Source organism: Nipponia nippon, unplaced genomic scaffold (assembly GCF_047370975.1).
Source record: "Nipponia nippon isolate SJK-2023a ecotype South Korea unplaced genomic scaffold, ASM4737097v1 scaffold_18, whole genome shotgun sequence".
NCBI lineage: Eukaryota > Metazoa > Chordata > Aves > Pelecaniformes > Threskiornithidae > Nipponia > Nipponia nippon.
Genome location: NW_028262334.1, coordinates 596,820 through 613,312, shown reverse-complemented (window position 1 = coordinate 613,312; position 16,493 = coordinate 596,820). Strand labels below are relative to the sequence as shown.

Sequence of the window (16,493 nt, the reverse complement as noted above, 5' to 3'; positions counted from 1 at the left end):
ACTTCAGCCCTCACCTTGTAACTCCTCATGTCCTCAACAGCCCCTCCATGGGGTCCTTCCCACAGACCCTCTGAAATGGCAAGGCAGTGGCTGTTGTCCACCCTGGCTGGGGCTGGGCAGCTCAGCGGCCAACGCAGGCTGGGGCTTGCTCCCCTCTCCCCAGGAGGAGCCAGCCTGCCAGCCCGGGAACACAGAAAACCCTCTCGGAGCTAAAACAGCCCCAGGAATGCACTGCTTCTGTCAGGGAGGATGCCCAAGCTGATGCAGACAGCCCCCCCCCAGCCCTGGAAGGAGGGCTTTCTGTGGGATAAAAACAGTGAGTAAATAGAAGAACGGTGCAAGGCAAGACAAAGCCAACAACGTCTTGACAAGCAGCCTGCATTTCCTCTCACCCACCATTTTGTTCATAGTCACCCAGAGCGCAAGAGGTGAGACCGGACCTGCTGCAGCACTAACTAATGCAGGGACCGTAATGTCTCTGATAGACCCTGAGAGTTCCCACTGCACGAGGGTGATGCTGGAACATGCCAAAGATGCCAAAAAATGGCTGTGAATGTTTAACCTCCTTAAGACTTTTCTTCACATTGTCTTTCTCATATTCCACAAAGCCGAGCAGTGTGGGTTTACCACACTTCATGAGGCAAGCTGTATTTCTTTCATTTAACCAGCTGCTACACCAGATACAAAACAGGAACTCAACAGCTTGTTACACGATCACAGTGATATTAAAAAATAATCTTAAACTAGTCTGGAAGTCCCTGGTTTAAACTGGAAAATGCTTTTAATAGTTGATTATAGGATGTCAGAGATGCCCGTATTCAAAACAGTATCATAACACCATACAGAGAAACTAATTAGAACCTGAGGACACGATGCTATAAACGACAGGAGAACACGGCTCCAGAGCAGCGCTGCTGCCTGCTCAGCCATGCGCTGCATTAGTGCAACCATGTGCAAAATCAACACAAAGCTCCGTTACGCACCTCAGCCTAGCACAGCTGCGCTCTGGGTTTGCGTTCTGTAGGATACCCTCACTCACTGCTCAAATGAAGAATCCAACATCAGTAGGTCAAAGATGCTCACGTTCCCTGAACTCCAAAGTGGATTACAGTCCCCTGTAGCTAGTGTTGGGTTTTTTTAGTCAGTTTTGATAAATAAGTGGTACCGAGGAGCAGAGCTGAAGCACAGAGCAGAGTTCACTGCATAATAGCCAAATGCAGAGTTTCAGCAGGCAGAGATGGCATTAGCACAGCCTGCCTTTGCTCCAGCGTGGGGAACTTTTCTTTCCTGTTACCCCGGAGCCCCATCACACCCCAGACCCTCTCCCTCCCCTACACAGTCTGCGCCTGCCTCGGAAGAGTAACAAGCGTTTCCACCTCCCCGGGGGAGCGTTTCCACTGGGGCACATCTGTGCTGCGGAGCTGCTCCGCTGGCAGCACTCTGTGCGCAGGGCAGGGAACAGCACGGGCTGCTCCACCAACACACGGCTAGCAGCGGCGGGAGTGCAGGCCAGTGAATCCCAAGCTGACATTATGGTGCCAGTTCAGGAAAATCACAGGGCAAAAAAAAAGACTCCCTAAATAAACGGTATTTGATGAAGTGTTCAATTTTCACTTACTATCTTGAATGTAAATATACCTGAATAACTTTTAATTTATAAAATTTTAGAACTCAAATAGGACTGTGCAGAGAATTAAGAAAGGGAAACATTTTTCTTATTTGTATTTGTTCACATCCCTTACGATGCACACAGTACCCAATATTTTTTATTCTTAGGTCTCCCTGAACGTACAGGACATGCTGGTCTCGGTACAGGAAAAGCCAGCGCCTTGAGATTAGTCTTTGTGACAGCAGCTTTCTTCCTCTGCCGCAGAGAAAGAGGAAAGAGTCCCACCGCTGAACTGCTGTCACGAGGGGCCCAGCGATCGCGGTGGTGTTTCTGCAAGGAGCATTTACTGCAGGGCTCCAGGAGACCGGCCTCTCAGCTGAGGACACCGACAGAAGAGGCAGAGACAGCGCGTTTCCAGAGCAGGACCCAGCACCCGGCTCCGTGTGCCTGGGCGCCCGGCCGGGATCAGAGCCGCAGCTCTGCTGCGCTGTGCTGGCGGCAGGCAGCGAGGTCTGTGTCAGCCGTGCAGACACCACCGACACCCAGAACGGATCAGGTCCTCAGCCAATGATTAAGTGAGGAAGGTCATATGCCACAAGCATCTAAAGAATAACAAATTAGGCTTATTTACTTGTTAATCAGCAAATTATTTCTAAAACATTTGCTGTGGATAAAATTCATAAGTGAACTACGGATAAAGGAATCCATGCAAGATCTGTCTTGCAGTGATGAACAGGATTCATTGGCCTCAGAGCAAAACCCAAGTAAATGAGGTGAGCAGGACCTGCTCCTAAGTTTGCGAAGTTAATACTGATTGCCACTGTCCACATGATGCCTAACTCAACACCACTGCATGGGAGCTCAAGCTCGCTTGGTCTATTGTTGAAGAGCACAGAAAATGATGCATTCAAATAAAAAAAAAAAAAGAGGATGAGAGCTTGCAGTAAAGCTTGCATTGGCACAAGTGTTGTCAAAGCCAATCTGGAGGGAAATATGCAATGCAATTTACTTTTTTCCAATATTTCTGTCTTGACAAAGGTATGACGCTTTTCTGAAAAACCCTTTGTATTAAAAAATTAAAAGTTGTGCTGATCCACCTGATGAGAATTATGTTCTTAAGCACAAGATACTGTCTGATGCTTGTCCAAAACAGTAATAGTCTCCCAGCAGACCTGTTTCACCAGCCTTCCTCACTGTCTCTCTGCCTCCTTCAAACCAGCAGTGCCCCAGCACCCGCCTTCTGCAGCGCACACAGTCCTGAGGGGTATTGTTAGTAGAGACTGATGGGACTCAGCAGGTTAAAATTAGTCAGGTAATGCACGATGGTGTCATTGCGTCATTGCCTCACAGTTGCCAAGTTTCAGATAAATCACTGTCAGTCATGAAAGTACACCTAATTGAAAGTAAGGAATTTTCAAACAAATTATGTTTAAACTGCACAACTGCCTCTATTAGCAACTACTGCAAGAAATTTGTAAGTGTTATTAGTAATAGCAATACCCTCCTAATAAGAGCCATCCTCCACTCAAGACCTGGAGATGGTCTGGGTGGAGACTTCCCCTCCAAACCAAAGGACGTGACACAACAGAACCTGGACAGATGCAAGTAAAACTACCCAGTTCGCAGGATAGCATGTGCCGCTTGAAAAGAGCAAATGTTGAAGCAGAGATAAGAGATAAAACATGATGTGTAAGCACATGTGTTCACATGGAAGACACGAAACTCAAAGCAATAAAGTAACCAAAGACCAAAAGGAGTCTGGAAACGGCTCAACCGTGACGGCGTCCTCACCCCAAAAAGCTGTGATTTTGTCCTGGCCGTGGCAGCCTCCACAACTCCCATATGTGATGGTGGGTGTTAAGCCAGGGAGGACAGTCACTTGCAGAGCAAAAGCCACCAAGCTGCCTGCGACCGCAGCGGTGTTCCTCCAGCCAGCGCACCCAGCACCTGCCCCTCGGCGGCAGCACCTTCTCACACACCGCGACTGGGTGAAGTTGTGGTGGTCCCAAATGCCAGTTACTGCACGGATCGAGCTTACATTTCTAGCACTGGAAACTATTTCTTCCTTCTACTTTGATTATAATGGCCCATCCTACCATTATCCTGTCCAGAGCAGCAACCCACACTCCGTATTTCAGAAGAAGATAAAGACGAGGAAACCCCACCACTGCGTATCCCAGCCAACTGAGCAAAATTGCTCACAGCAGAGAAAATTCCTGCAATAATCGCTGAATGCCCTGGAAGTTAACATGAGGTTTGATTAATATTATTAGCTCAGCTTGCGCACAGGCACTTCCAAGAGCCAGCCACAACATCTGGAAGAGCTGGGTGGCTATGGCAAAGAAATATTTGCAAACATTCACTGGAACATGAAAGTGAATTAAGTCCGGCCATTTTCACAGCCCTTACAGGCTTGTGTTCAGCCAATATTCCAGCAAGTTTGTTTATCGCAGTTCAAACTGTATGTTTTAGGTAAATATTTCAAAGTATTCTCTGAAGAGTTTGCTAACATTCATCAGTTACAACAACATACAAAAGCAATGGTAAAAACTGCGTCAAGCAGCTGGGACAAAAACACCAGGCTGCTCTCCTTTACAGAGGCAGATGCAGACACAGACAGCTTCACATTCCCAAAACACTAAAAACCCTTTTTTTTTTCTTTTTCAATAATATTAAAGTTTGCTTTTAGGTAAAAGCTACACATTAAGCTTTTGAACAGGCTTTACTCACACAAACACATTTCAGTCGTTAAGTCCCAAACAAACAACCTAACAGACAGAAAAGCACGGCCCGTGAAAGACTCACCCAGCCTTTCTCCCATGCCTGGATCCTCTGCTCTGACCTTGCACATTTAGGAAGCTGCTCTTTCGTTCTGCTCTACTTTGCAAAGGCATGCATGCCTTCAGAAAATAACAGGTTGCTGTTTGTTTGTTTGTTTACACAGCATTAATGGCAGCATGGTAACTCACACAGGAGCCTTCCCACCCGTTGATAGCCCGCAGCTGGGCCACAGAGAGAAGACAAGGAGTTCTGCTCCACCAAAAAATTCAATACGCACACCACAGACTGCTTTTTCACATCAGCCCAGGAAAACCACATTTCTCTCTAATGAGATTAGATCCTGACACTCTCCTCGCTCCTGAAGACACCATGTATACACATTTTCATTCCCTCCAGCTTCCTTCTCACTCCCTTTTTTTCCTTAGCCCACGTTAAGCTGCTATGTAAAGCCTCTTCCCTCATGTAGCATCTTCATATGCATTCTTTAAAAATAAACATGTTCTCTTAACTGTGACAACCCCACCAAACGCTACACAAACCCAGATATGCCCCGAATTTTAGGTAAGCTAATGCCGTTAAAAACAAGTTCACCTGCAACGCTAGAATGCATTACATGCATCGTCTCGTGAGAGCGGAGATTAATTGAGGGAGGGATGGTGTGTAGTCAAGGCAACGGTGGATGCTACACAGATGCACCAGGAGTTTATGCTGCTCTTCAGGTGCTGCTCATGTCATTCCTCTCATTTTTGCCAAAACCACCACCAACAAAAGGAACGGAAAGCAGTGACAAGCGGGAGTGAGAGCGCAGTCACAGTCTGGTAGGGGTCTGGTTGGGAATGGGTTCCACTCCACATTTCAGTGTTCCTGCGAGATTGAAGTGACAAACAGGAGGTGAAGATCCCTGGAATGGCTCCTGGCCCCAGGGCTCGTCCCTTACACTTCTTCACCAGCTCTGACAAAGCCTCAGCCGCCCGCGCTGCCCAGGGTCCGGCCGCCCAGCGCAGCATGGCTCCACCACCGCCGCCCTCGATGGCCAGCCGAGCGTGAAGCCCCTGGATTGCTACTGATCTTGTTAAGGCTAATTCAGAGGATTTGGCCAAAACCACTGTATTCCCTGATCAGAGATCAGTTTCCCCTCTACCATCTGATAACCACTCTTAAAGGATGCGTTAACAGGCTTCTGTTCACTCTGTGCCCGTTAAGCAGAGGCCGCGCTACCGTAAGAGGGAATAGATTTGAGTAATGATCTCTTACGAGGCAGCAAACCTACATATAGTGTTTAAAATTATTCCCTTAGGACAAGATGTTTTTCACCAAATCTCCCACATGACAGTTTGACATATTGGTTCAGGCACATAGCTCTGCATTTGTACACAGTACAGAATCATTTTTTTCCATTTTCAAGAAAAATAAGGTCTGAAAACATTTCATGTTTCCCTGCACACTGGACCTAGTCTCCACAGATGAATTTACTCCTAAAATTGTATTTTTGAACACAACTAGTTCATTTGTGTTGATAAACAAATGAGACATCTCCTCCCTCACCGCTGTAGCACGGACAAAATCCTGGACAAAGGCGTCTTCTTGACTCGGGAGTACAAGGAAGCACATGTTTTGCATTTGTTTATAAACACAAACATGGCACCTGCCACCTGCTTACTGCATAAACATGCACCACTTTCAGTTTTCTTCACCTCTGGCAACTTGTACCCCACTGTGGACTGGATCTGTCTCTTCTATTTTAAATGCCTTGGGGCAAAGGCTGTCTCTGGCTTTGGGCTCTGCAGCACCAAGCACTCTGCTGGCGCTCAGTGAAGAGCCCCATTTGCTCCATTGCTGAAACCTTCCTCTTACTCTGATTTTACTCCTTCATTTATTTTGTGTAACCCGTGCAATTTTTAAAGCCCATAAGAAGCTTAAAGGTGCTGCCTTCCCCAATATGAACAAAATTAAAGGAAGTCAAAGTGCTCGTGGTTAAGACGAACAGCTGATGCCAAGGACTCGTAATGACACGCACAGCCGAAATGGGGACCAGGACCCTCTTTGCTGACCAGGAGCGCCGTGCAGAGATACCCCAACTCCAAGGTATCAGCCACATCTCACTCATTAACATTTCAAGAAGTCATTTGGCTTGGTCAACCCATAGATTTATTGCCAAGACCCAGCCAGCTGAGCTGCACTGTGAAAGCCTTTCTCACAAAGGAGGAAAGGCTCTTCAGTCAAAAATGCATGCACAGCACTGAGCACTGTCCCACACCACTAATATATCCTGCAAACCAGGATTAAAGCATTTGACTTTGCTGCATATAGACAAGACACTGCTGACCTGAAGGCAAGCCAAGGCAAGGCAAGGCACGGCCGTCCCTGCTTGCTCGGGCTGGGAACACAGCCCATTTACCCTCAATGTTGAGTGGCACCCACCCCTCCATCAGTCCATCAGGTCTGGCAACGTCCTCTGATCCTCAAAGCCTCTTCATCCACAGACAGCATGATTAATTGGAGGTGCCTGCAACTCTAAAGGGAGCACATATCAGCCCATGCTGCAAAAATGTTTATTTTGCTTTCAGTGGTCTCAGAGCTGGCATGGAGCTCCATTGGTGCTCACTGCTTGCACAGAACTTAGATAACAGGAGACACAGTGTGTTTGCTGCGAATACATACTTCTCGTTTTTCTCCCTTGACCTCTTTTCATGCTCCTGTTTTCAGCAGGAGCAATGGAAGGATGCACACACCCCAACAGGGAGGCTGCCCAAACCCACGGCAGCGTTAAGGGTTTGTTGTTACAGCTGTAGGGTTACAGTCAGACTGCAGTGTCCTACCCTACAGCTCCAGCACCAAACCGGGGTGGATATCACTTGAAGACAAACCCAGACTGTTAGCCACATGCCGGTGTCTGAAGAAACTGGTGAAAACACCATTAAGTAGGAAAAATGCTAACCCTATCAGTGGAAAAGGTGGCAGTCATCTCACACGTAGCATGACCTTGAAGATGCAGAATGAACGATGTGTGGATGAGGAGAATGACATTGCTGTTTTAAAAAACGTGTTCCCTCCACCCTGCCGGGAGGAGACGAGAAAGGGGGAACACGCAGCTCCCCACTTTGCTGCCCACTGCCCAGCAGGAGAGCAACACGCGTCTATGGCTTTACAGGAAAGTGTGAAACTGCCTACACCTATTTATTTCTCTGGAAGCTACTGTTATATTACTGCTTTCCAACTCTACAACTCTCTGAGAAGAAACGTAAGCCCTGTGTCCAAGGGGGAAGTCAGAAGCTTCGTACCTTGGGACAGCACCAGCTCCTCTGCCCTGCTAGATGGCCACAGGGACAACGGACTGTTTTTAACTCATATCCTTCCTCTCTTTTGGCTACCTCCAGTTCCTCTTTTCAGTTTAACACATTAACTCTCAGGCTGGCTTTACTGCAAAATATGCAAACTGCAGAGGGGAGTTCTGCCTGCCCCCCTTGCGAAGAGGCTGATGTCGGGGTTTTGGTTCTCACATAACAAAAGACCATTCTTGCAAACCAGGTCCCACCACAACTACAGCACTGCAGTGCTGCTTTCTGCTAGCCTGGTCCTGCCTTCCCCCGCGCAGGCAAACCACGGCTTGTGTGTAACAGTCACTGAAAGCTGAGCTACTGACGGACCATGGTCTAAGCCAACCCAACCCAACTGCATGGCTCTGAACCGCCAGTTGGGCTCCCCAGTGCCATCATCAACACCATGCTCTCCTAAGCTCTGCACAGTATGAGAAGCTATGACCCCGCCCAAGTGAGGAAAACTGTCTTTAAAAATCAAACCAAACAAACTGCCACCAATAGTCAAACCATTTCTGGATGCTTCCAAGAGAAAACAAACTGGAGTCCAGCAACTGCAGCCCACCCCAGCACCGCCAACTCAATGCTCCCGACGTTCCTACACTGCCATCCAGGACCAGTGAATCCTCTGGGAGCTCCGAGTTATTTTTTGGGGCCTGTCCTCCACCTGAAAAAAACCAAGCCCTTCTGCTCATCTCAGAAAGGAGTTAACTGCCTAAATCCTGCCCGCTGGCTCCATCAGATTTACACTTGGACCTAGCATTGAGACAAATGGCTTCTCCTAACCCTCCCTCCAAAGGACTGCAGCTGTCTCAGCCATGTCCCTACCTCTGCATCCAGCACGTAACGTGAAAAGGAGAACTCCACAGTAGGAGTGAATATTGGCTGACTGATCCCATGTTTTCTGTGCTGTTGGCGTACATCGCTCACTTGCACTAACTAAATGCTTTAAGCCTATTTTCACTGAGGGTAACAACCCACACATCCGTGATGAGTAAGGAAATGCTGGGGTTTGCACCCAATACTTTCAAATTTATTTCATATGCACGCAAGTTACCACATGGCAGCTTTACGCACAACTCCAGCCCATGTGAAATCCATCTCTCGACAGCCAGAATGCATGAGCAAATAAAAGGTTTTTCATAAAATCCGAAGTGGAATTTTCTGCCTGCACAGAAATCATATGAAACTGTTCAATATGCCCTCATTTAACTAAAATCAGTTCCTGGACACTGTCTAGTATTATTTCAGGACAGGCCAAAATTGAAAAAAGATGGTACTTAAAGGTTCTGCATTAAATTGCCATCTTGACATTTAACAAGGAGCTAAGCCGATTAACGGTGACTAATGCCTACCATTTCCCTGCGTGGGATCACCTCACAGACCTGCCCTCTCCCGTGGGCACTGCACAAGTGGCCACCACTGGTCCACGCTCCCAAGAGCTCGCTGTCGGCCTCCAACAGCGTCAGACTGCCTTCAGATGGTGTCCTGGGCTACCGGGTTTTATCAATCCCCAAGCTGTTTTTTCCCATTCTGACAGAACATTTTAATGCGTGTTAAATACTGAAAAATGGCTCAAGCTGGCCTGAGCTTCGCTCTGCCACTGCACCATCACCACCAGCTTGACTCTTCGCCAGGGGATGGTGCCTGAAAGAGCAATATTTACTTGAGCCGTTGAGTCATTCTATAACCCATCGTATCATTTTAGTAAGTTTTGCTGCCACTCATTTCTTCTTGAGGACACACAGGTCAAAAGTACCAGTATCACCTTCAGCCTAATGAGAGTTTCAATGCACAGAGCAGGCCTCCAAAAATAGCACAAAAATGCCCACTCACACTGGCAAGGGAAGTGGGTGTATTAATGGACTTTTTAAAGGCAATGAATAGATGGTGATTATGCACAGAGCGCAACAAGAGGAGGAAACATGTAAATTCCAGCCTTCTCTCATCAGATTTGTGCAAGAGCTTCTACATAATTGCCAGGGAAAAAATAGAAACGACAACAATAAGTAGGATATTTAAGCCCTGCATATTATACATGGAAATCTCTATTTTCCTTAAATGAAGTGAAAACAGAATGAAAGAAGAAGATTCCCTTCAAATAACTTTGTTTGTGGTCGCTTAGTTTCAGGAATGAGTACTTGTTAGCCAAGTGTAAAAAAGCAAACTTGTCTCTGAAATATTATCAGCCTCTTGTGAGGCGAAGGCTCGGATACAGCTGGCCAAAGCCTTTTATGTGTGTAGTCACCTCGTTCCCAAAGAAAAGGGGGCCATGTCCTCATATACCAAAGCCAGATCTGCACCCAGCTTGACTGCCAGGGCGGGGGATCGAGGGTCCTCTGGCTGCCCATCCCTCAGTCCCTCCCATCTCCTCCCCAGTTCTGCCTGCAGCTCCTGGAGGTGCCTCTGCCCGATCTATAACTCACGATTACGAGAGACCGTAATACAAAACTGCCACAGGCAAAGTCAATCTCTCCCAGGGGCCTCACACATCTGAGGCTCTTGCACACCAAGAAATGGTGATCATGTACATTAATGCTCTGGGTTAAACTGCATGAGTTCAAGGATATTCGTGAAAATACAACTGGAGTTTACCAAAGGCTATCAGTAAGCAAGAAGAACCAGCATCCAGGATCTTTAGCTCTTTTATCTCATTTATTTATAGCATTACCTTGAAATACATCGCATTCCTCTTTAGGACACCTCCAACTGAAGTCTGGTGTTTCAGAAGTAGTGGCTGATATGAGCGGACCTTGGGAAACAGCCTCCTTAAAATCAAAAGGAGCTCAAACAATTTCACTGCTCACAGAGTAAGAGAAAAGTGAGAGCAGAGACCCCAGAACAAAGCTGGGTCTCACCAAGGCACCTGCAGAGATGGGGTTCAGAGACGGACCCTGCGGTCCTCTCTGTGCCGAGGAACACAGAAGGCCCAGGAGTGACACTCCAGAAACAATGGTTTTCAAATGACGGTTTGCAAATTCCTAGTAATCCATGGACAATTTCTAAAGAGTCTACAAAAAGGAACTTAAAAAAGCAGAACTGTCAGGAAGCCTGAGTTTGTTAAACAGTCAAAATCTCTGCTGGAAAACATTTAAGTGTTTGCAAATCAAACTGTTATCTGATGTTATCAACCCAAAATGCACTTTCTGGGTAAATTCTTGCTAGGTCTTCTCTGCTATAGAAAAATCCCAAATTCTGGTATACCCAAAATTTTATCTTGGCTACAAAAAGAGTTGGAAATGTTGTTGCCATATAATGGATTTGGTGCATTCAGAAACATCCCATAAAGCAGCAGAGAGGTGTGGTGATTCAGCTGGTGGTCATAAATCTGATGAAGGACCACGGTTTGTTAGAACAGCATGTTTTAAAATTAAATCTGTCTGAAGGAAAATCAAGAAGATCATTAGATAGAAGAAATACGCAACCATATGAAGGAGGAACGGCAGCAAAGGAAATTCACCTTAAAAAAAAAAACAACACACAAAGAAACCTGGCTTTTTTCGGTACGTCTGTAAGTGCCACTATTAGGATGAGAAAAATATAAGCTCATCTTTTTCTTCCAATTGTCACATCACTGTGGAGAGTCTTCACGAAACTCTCAGAATAGCAACGAATCAGGAGTAAAAAGCTGTTCAAGCAAGAAAGTCACAGGTAGACAGACTTTCATGGCTTCAAAAAAAAATTAACTCTAAAGTTTCACAGGCCAGTAAATCAACAAAATGGGCCAGCACAACACAGGACGGACAGTCTCATCCTCAAACCCAAAGCTGAAATATGGGCCGGTGTTCCCTTTCAAGCCATACGCTCACGTGATTTATGACCCACAACAATTTCAATATCCCTGGAAAATGAAAAAACGGCAGACAATTAGCTCACCCCGCTACACTGGCAGTTGTGTGGGCTCTGCCCTACGGCACTTGGGGAGGGGGCGCCCAGAAGCACCAGCTCCCCGTGGCAAGGGCAGGGGAGCAGGGAGAGGGCAAGGGCTGAGCGGCACCAAAGTGCCGGCACACAGGAGCACAGCGTGTCCCTGGGGAACTCACTGCGGGGGGAACTCTGCATAGAGCAGCCCACGAGAGACAGGAGTTCATTCCTGTCCCAAACGCCAACTACAGCTGTTTGTGACCACTGCTGTAAACCTAGTTTAGATTCAGTCAGTGAAGAAGCACAGACTGTCCTACTAGAAGGGCAGGTCCCTTTGATCGCCCAGCTCCTAGGAGAAAGGTCTCCAGAGGCAGCGATGCTCTCTCCTGCTGCACCACTTTCCATGACCCAAGTTAACAGGAGGTGGTGGAGGAAGGTAAGCGTAAAGCAAATACTGCATGCACATAGCATTGAGTGAGAGGAGCACAGAGAAAGCAGGGAGTTCCTCGCCAAGCCCCAGCCTCACAGGGCGCAGGACGAGGGGCGACAGGCAGCGCACTCGTCCCCTTGCCCCGACAGGCTCTCAATGCGGCAGGGCCCATCGGAGGGGAACACTGGTGCAAATGGCCTCATCCTTCCGGACACAAGACGACACCATTCCTTAACACACATAAGTTTACAACAGAGAAATGTGCTGTGACACATTCATCACCCCTATACAAAGCGGTTATGTAGCACAGAATAGTGTTGTGGGGGTGAGCTGATTAGGCAACAGCTAATGCACGTGGTCTGCAAGACCTTTAAAGCTTACAGACACGTCCATAAAATCAGAAACAAAGCAGCAAGACTGAGACCCCTTTGTGAAAGGACTTTGTTTGCAAACACAGCCCTGACACTCATGGGGGTGACTGTCACCTCGTGTCCCCCACCCATCCTGCCCCTGCGTTAGCTCAATGCGTGCAAGTTCCACACAAACACCTCCCTACTGAAATAAAGCCAAATACAAAGAAGCTACCATGCAACAGCATAAGGACTACCTTGTAATCTCCACCTGCAACTGTCCCAAGCAGGGCACTGTTTGCACTTTGAGCTATGTCAAACCAGGCAAGACTTGGCTCTTCAGCACCCGCTTCACTACCGTAACACAAATGCAAAGAAGGCACCACACAACCAAAATCCTCCCTCCACCCCACCACTGAGTCACACACTTCATTCGCACAGGCGGGGCGAGAGGCAGGTACTACACCTTGAGTTGTACAACCAGAATGCTCACCAAACCCCAGCTCTCACTTCGCCATTAGCCAGGGCTCCTGCACGTGTGATCCACCACACTACACACATGGTAAAGCCTGTGAGTAAAAACTGGTTATTCAGCAGGCAAGGGCATTCAGACTGGTCTTTTAAGTATCTTCTGACTTTCAAACCCTGAGTCACACCTCTACTCAAAAGCAGGCCTCTAAACAGCAGCATTGTGCCCTTCATGGATGAATGCTTTGTTTACTGGGAAACGCACAGAGAAATACAGGTATCCGTAACAGCATTGCAACAAATTATGCTATCCTCCATCCTTCTCAGAGGTTTGGATCCATGCGGCCTCATCCTCCAGCTGCACAGCTGCCAAGGCAGATGAAATGTTGGGCCTGCTGGGCTTAGATAAGAGGGTGAGTGAAACAACAGCAGGAGCACCCACCACCGACGGGACCGCAAGGACATATGCATGAGCAGAGACTGAACTCAGTGTCTTAACGCACCCACCTTGCCTCCAGTCCTCCAGGTCTTCTTGCACAGAAGGCAGCTGTGCTGAAAGAGTTAATCTCGCCCGGAACAAACATATCTCCGGTTTCTCAGCAAGTCAAAGGCTGCAGGAGCTGGGCTGCCTGCTCCCTGCCTGCCCTGCCTGCAGCCTGACCCCTGACATTTCCACTCTGCTTCTCCCTGGCATGGAAAACTTAACCGTACACAAACAAACCGGTTGGGAGGACAGATAAATGGAAGACAGAGGACGAGAAAGGGAAGATTTCTCAGATTTCTTGTAATAGCCCTGATTAAATAATAGGAGCCACCACCAGATGTGGGTGAGGGGCTGGCGTTTATCAGTAAACCCTGAAGTCTACAGCAAGACATCTCTGTTTAATTAATCCTGAAAGGGTCCCTCCCCCCTTCTACATCCCAGGGAGGTTTTGAGGCTCCACAAGTTTAAAGATACAGCAAGTTCTTTTTAGCTCTTTTCCTTACAAAATGCAAGGGCAGAAAGTGCCTGTTTAAAACCACAGCCAGGATTTACAAACTCTTCGGCAAGGACTTCCATCACATGAAACCACGCAGGCAAACCCCACTGAGAGGGCATCTTTGATTTAGTCGTACTTAACCCTCTGAAGCAATATACCCATCAAGTAATGAGTTTTTAGAACAACCTGCTGGAAGCATGCACACATGTAATCCTAACCAGATACGGGTCTGCAGATTTTACCTGGGCTTGGGGTCTCCTGCCATTCTTACAGAATATCCATTTTCCAAGGGATAAATCTGCTCGGTGCTTGATGCAGTTCCACTATCCCCCATTTTCATCCAGTTTTCCCATTACCCTGGTGGCCTCGACATCACTCAGTGATGGAAGAGACTGCACATACACACGGAGCAAGATGATTGCAAACGTTCTTGCTCCTCGGCTTTCACTTCGCTTGGGGAGGCTCGGGAGGACCTTCCAAGGCACCTTCCATTTCTGAAGGCCCCCCGCCCTTTGATCCAAGGTGAACATCGTACTAGTACAGAGCACCACAATTTAAGCCATCAGCCATGAATTGCCACAAAGCTGTCACATCCCTCCACACCTCAGCAGGAGCATCGCTTCCAGGGCGCCTTCATCCACCGCCGCGCTTGGAGAGCTGCAACATGCCAACAAGCACCCGTCACAGCAGCAATGGAAACTCTTGCCCCTGGAACAGACCACCGGTACATGTCATATAAACCAGAAAACAGCTTCCGATGGAAGTGGCCTCGGCGAGCGGTTGCCAAGGGTTTGAACCAGTCCTCAAGAGACAGCAGGGCAGGGAGGGTCTGGCAGCAGAACGCTTGGTCCCCGAGGTCAGACAGCCACCTTGCCCACCAGCCAACCAACCAGCCACCCAACCAACCGACTGACCTCCACCCCGCAGGGAGGGTGTGCTGGTGGCCATGCCTCCTCCATTCCCACACAGCCACCTCCTCACCCAGGAGCTGCCCAGGAGCAGGGATGCTGAGCAGCAGAGCTGGCCGACAGAGCGGCATCACTAGCACAACACCAGCCTACCCATTGTTCCGAATGGGTTTTAATTTTCACATACATTTTTCAAAAGTTGGCCATGAGAGTTCATCCTTTCCTCTCTTGCTTTTCCTCAGTAACCATAAAAATGAGTGTTAATGCTTATTTACTCACTTATCTCCCCCCATTTTCTTTTCCAGCATTACTTTTCTAAAGCCTTCCCAGCTTCAGAGAACAGCGACACACAAAATGGAAAAATCTAGTTTTCCACATTCTTTTTTTGGTAAAAGAATAAGCATTATTTAATTTTCTAAACTGCCTTTTCCATTCCCTTTTTTTTTCCAAAACTTGTCTAAAGCTGAATAAACTGGTGGTAGAATTATAGAGGTTTATTCTTTTTGCGTAGTGTAAGTTGCAAAAACAGCAAGTGGAAGAATATCTCTGAAATAATAATTTCTGGTGCAATCAAAAACAAAAAGAAGGGGGGGGAGAGAAATATTGGAAGTCTAAGCTCAAATTGTAAGAGAAAGCTGTATTTGACATCAGATTTATAAAATTCCCAGGAAAATAAAAAGTCAAACCCAGTTATTTTCTTGAAGATCTATATTCCTAAATACCTGTTTTCAACATAGTCTCTTTTTTAAAGAAGTACTGGGATGAGGGATGAACTGTGATGAACTGAAAAATGTCTCTGTCTACCCAAAAAAAAAAATCATTATGCAATGACAAGAGACAATCCAGTATATAATCAAAGACAGAATCCTGACATGTTCAAAGAGAAAATTATTGTAACAGCAGTGACTTTGAAGATGAGAAGGATTTTTTTTTATGGAAACAATGGCCTTCAAGAGTTTTCTGTAGCAACCAATGCTTAAATGCACAACTGAGTATGCAGGGTGCCTGCCAGGTACACTTAGCACCAACAGCAAAAAAAAAAAAAAAAAAATTAGTGACGCATAAGAAATTCATACCTAGAGTGGAATCAAGCAGCACTCTTTGAATGGTTAACCATTCACACAGGGTAGCAAACACTTCTAATGACAGGCACTCTTGTCCTAGGGCATGAAACAGCCAACGTAGAAGTCTGAGAGCCGCCCACAGTTTGGCTAGTTGTATCGTGTTTTCCTTCTCAAACACCGAGTTTTAAATTTCCTAACAATAAAACGTCTGCACAAGACCTAGGCACCCAGGTTTAGTAGCATCTTTTCACTTGAGAGCAGGGGAAGAGCCAGTTCTGCACGGTGATGTGTCCTGCCTGGCAGGTGACAACTGAGACCTCTGTATCTGCCTGCAGTTTTGCCCTGCAGGGGCCTCCACATTCAGCAGGATTGCAGAGCACTTCTGAGTAATAATAAAATATAGCACTCGGTGTAACACTATACACTACATTGCACATTTTCAAGTACCGCAACTGAGAAAGCAGACTGTAACTATTCAGAAATGTTTGCCTTCCAGAGTTACTTTCAGCAATCATTTTTGTGGGCTTTTTTAAATTTCATTTTACACAAAAACTCAAGACCCAATGTCCCATTAATACCGAACTTTCAAGTTACAAAGAACTACACTGAAATATTTAAATTTTCAACATCTGCTTCCAGGGAATTGCCTATTTGGCTGTAAAAGTCGTGATTTGCAATCTTCGCTGAACTACTGTGATTCACAAAAAGTGAATCACAAAAGG

The 16,493-nt window shown here is 46.9% G+C and overlaps 1 protein-coding gene across 4 annotated transcripts in view; it reads right to left on the bottom strand.

Moving 5' to 3' along the window:
* The window catches only part of MN1 (MN1 proto-oncogene, transcriptional regulator), a 113,598-nt gene that overhangs the window by 78,644 nt on the left and 18,461 nt on the right, over nucleotides 1-16,493 (bottom strand). The gene's annotated exons all lie outside the window — the stretch shown is intronic.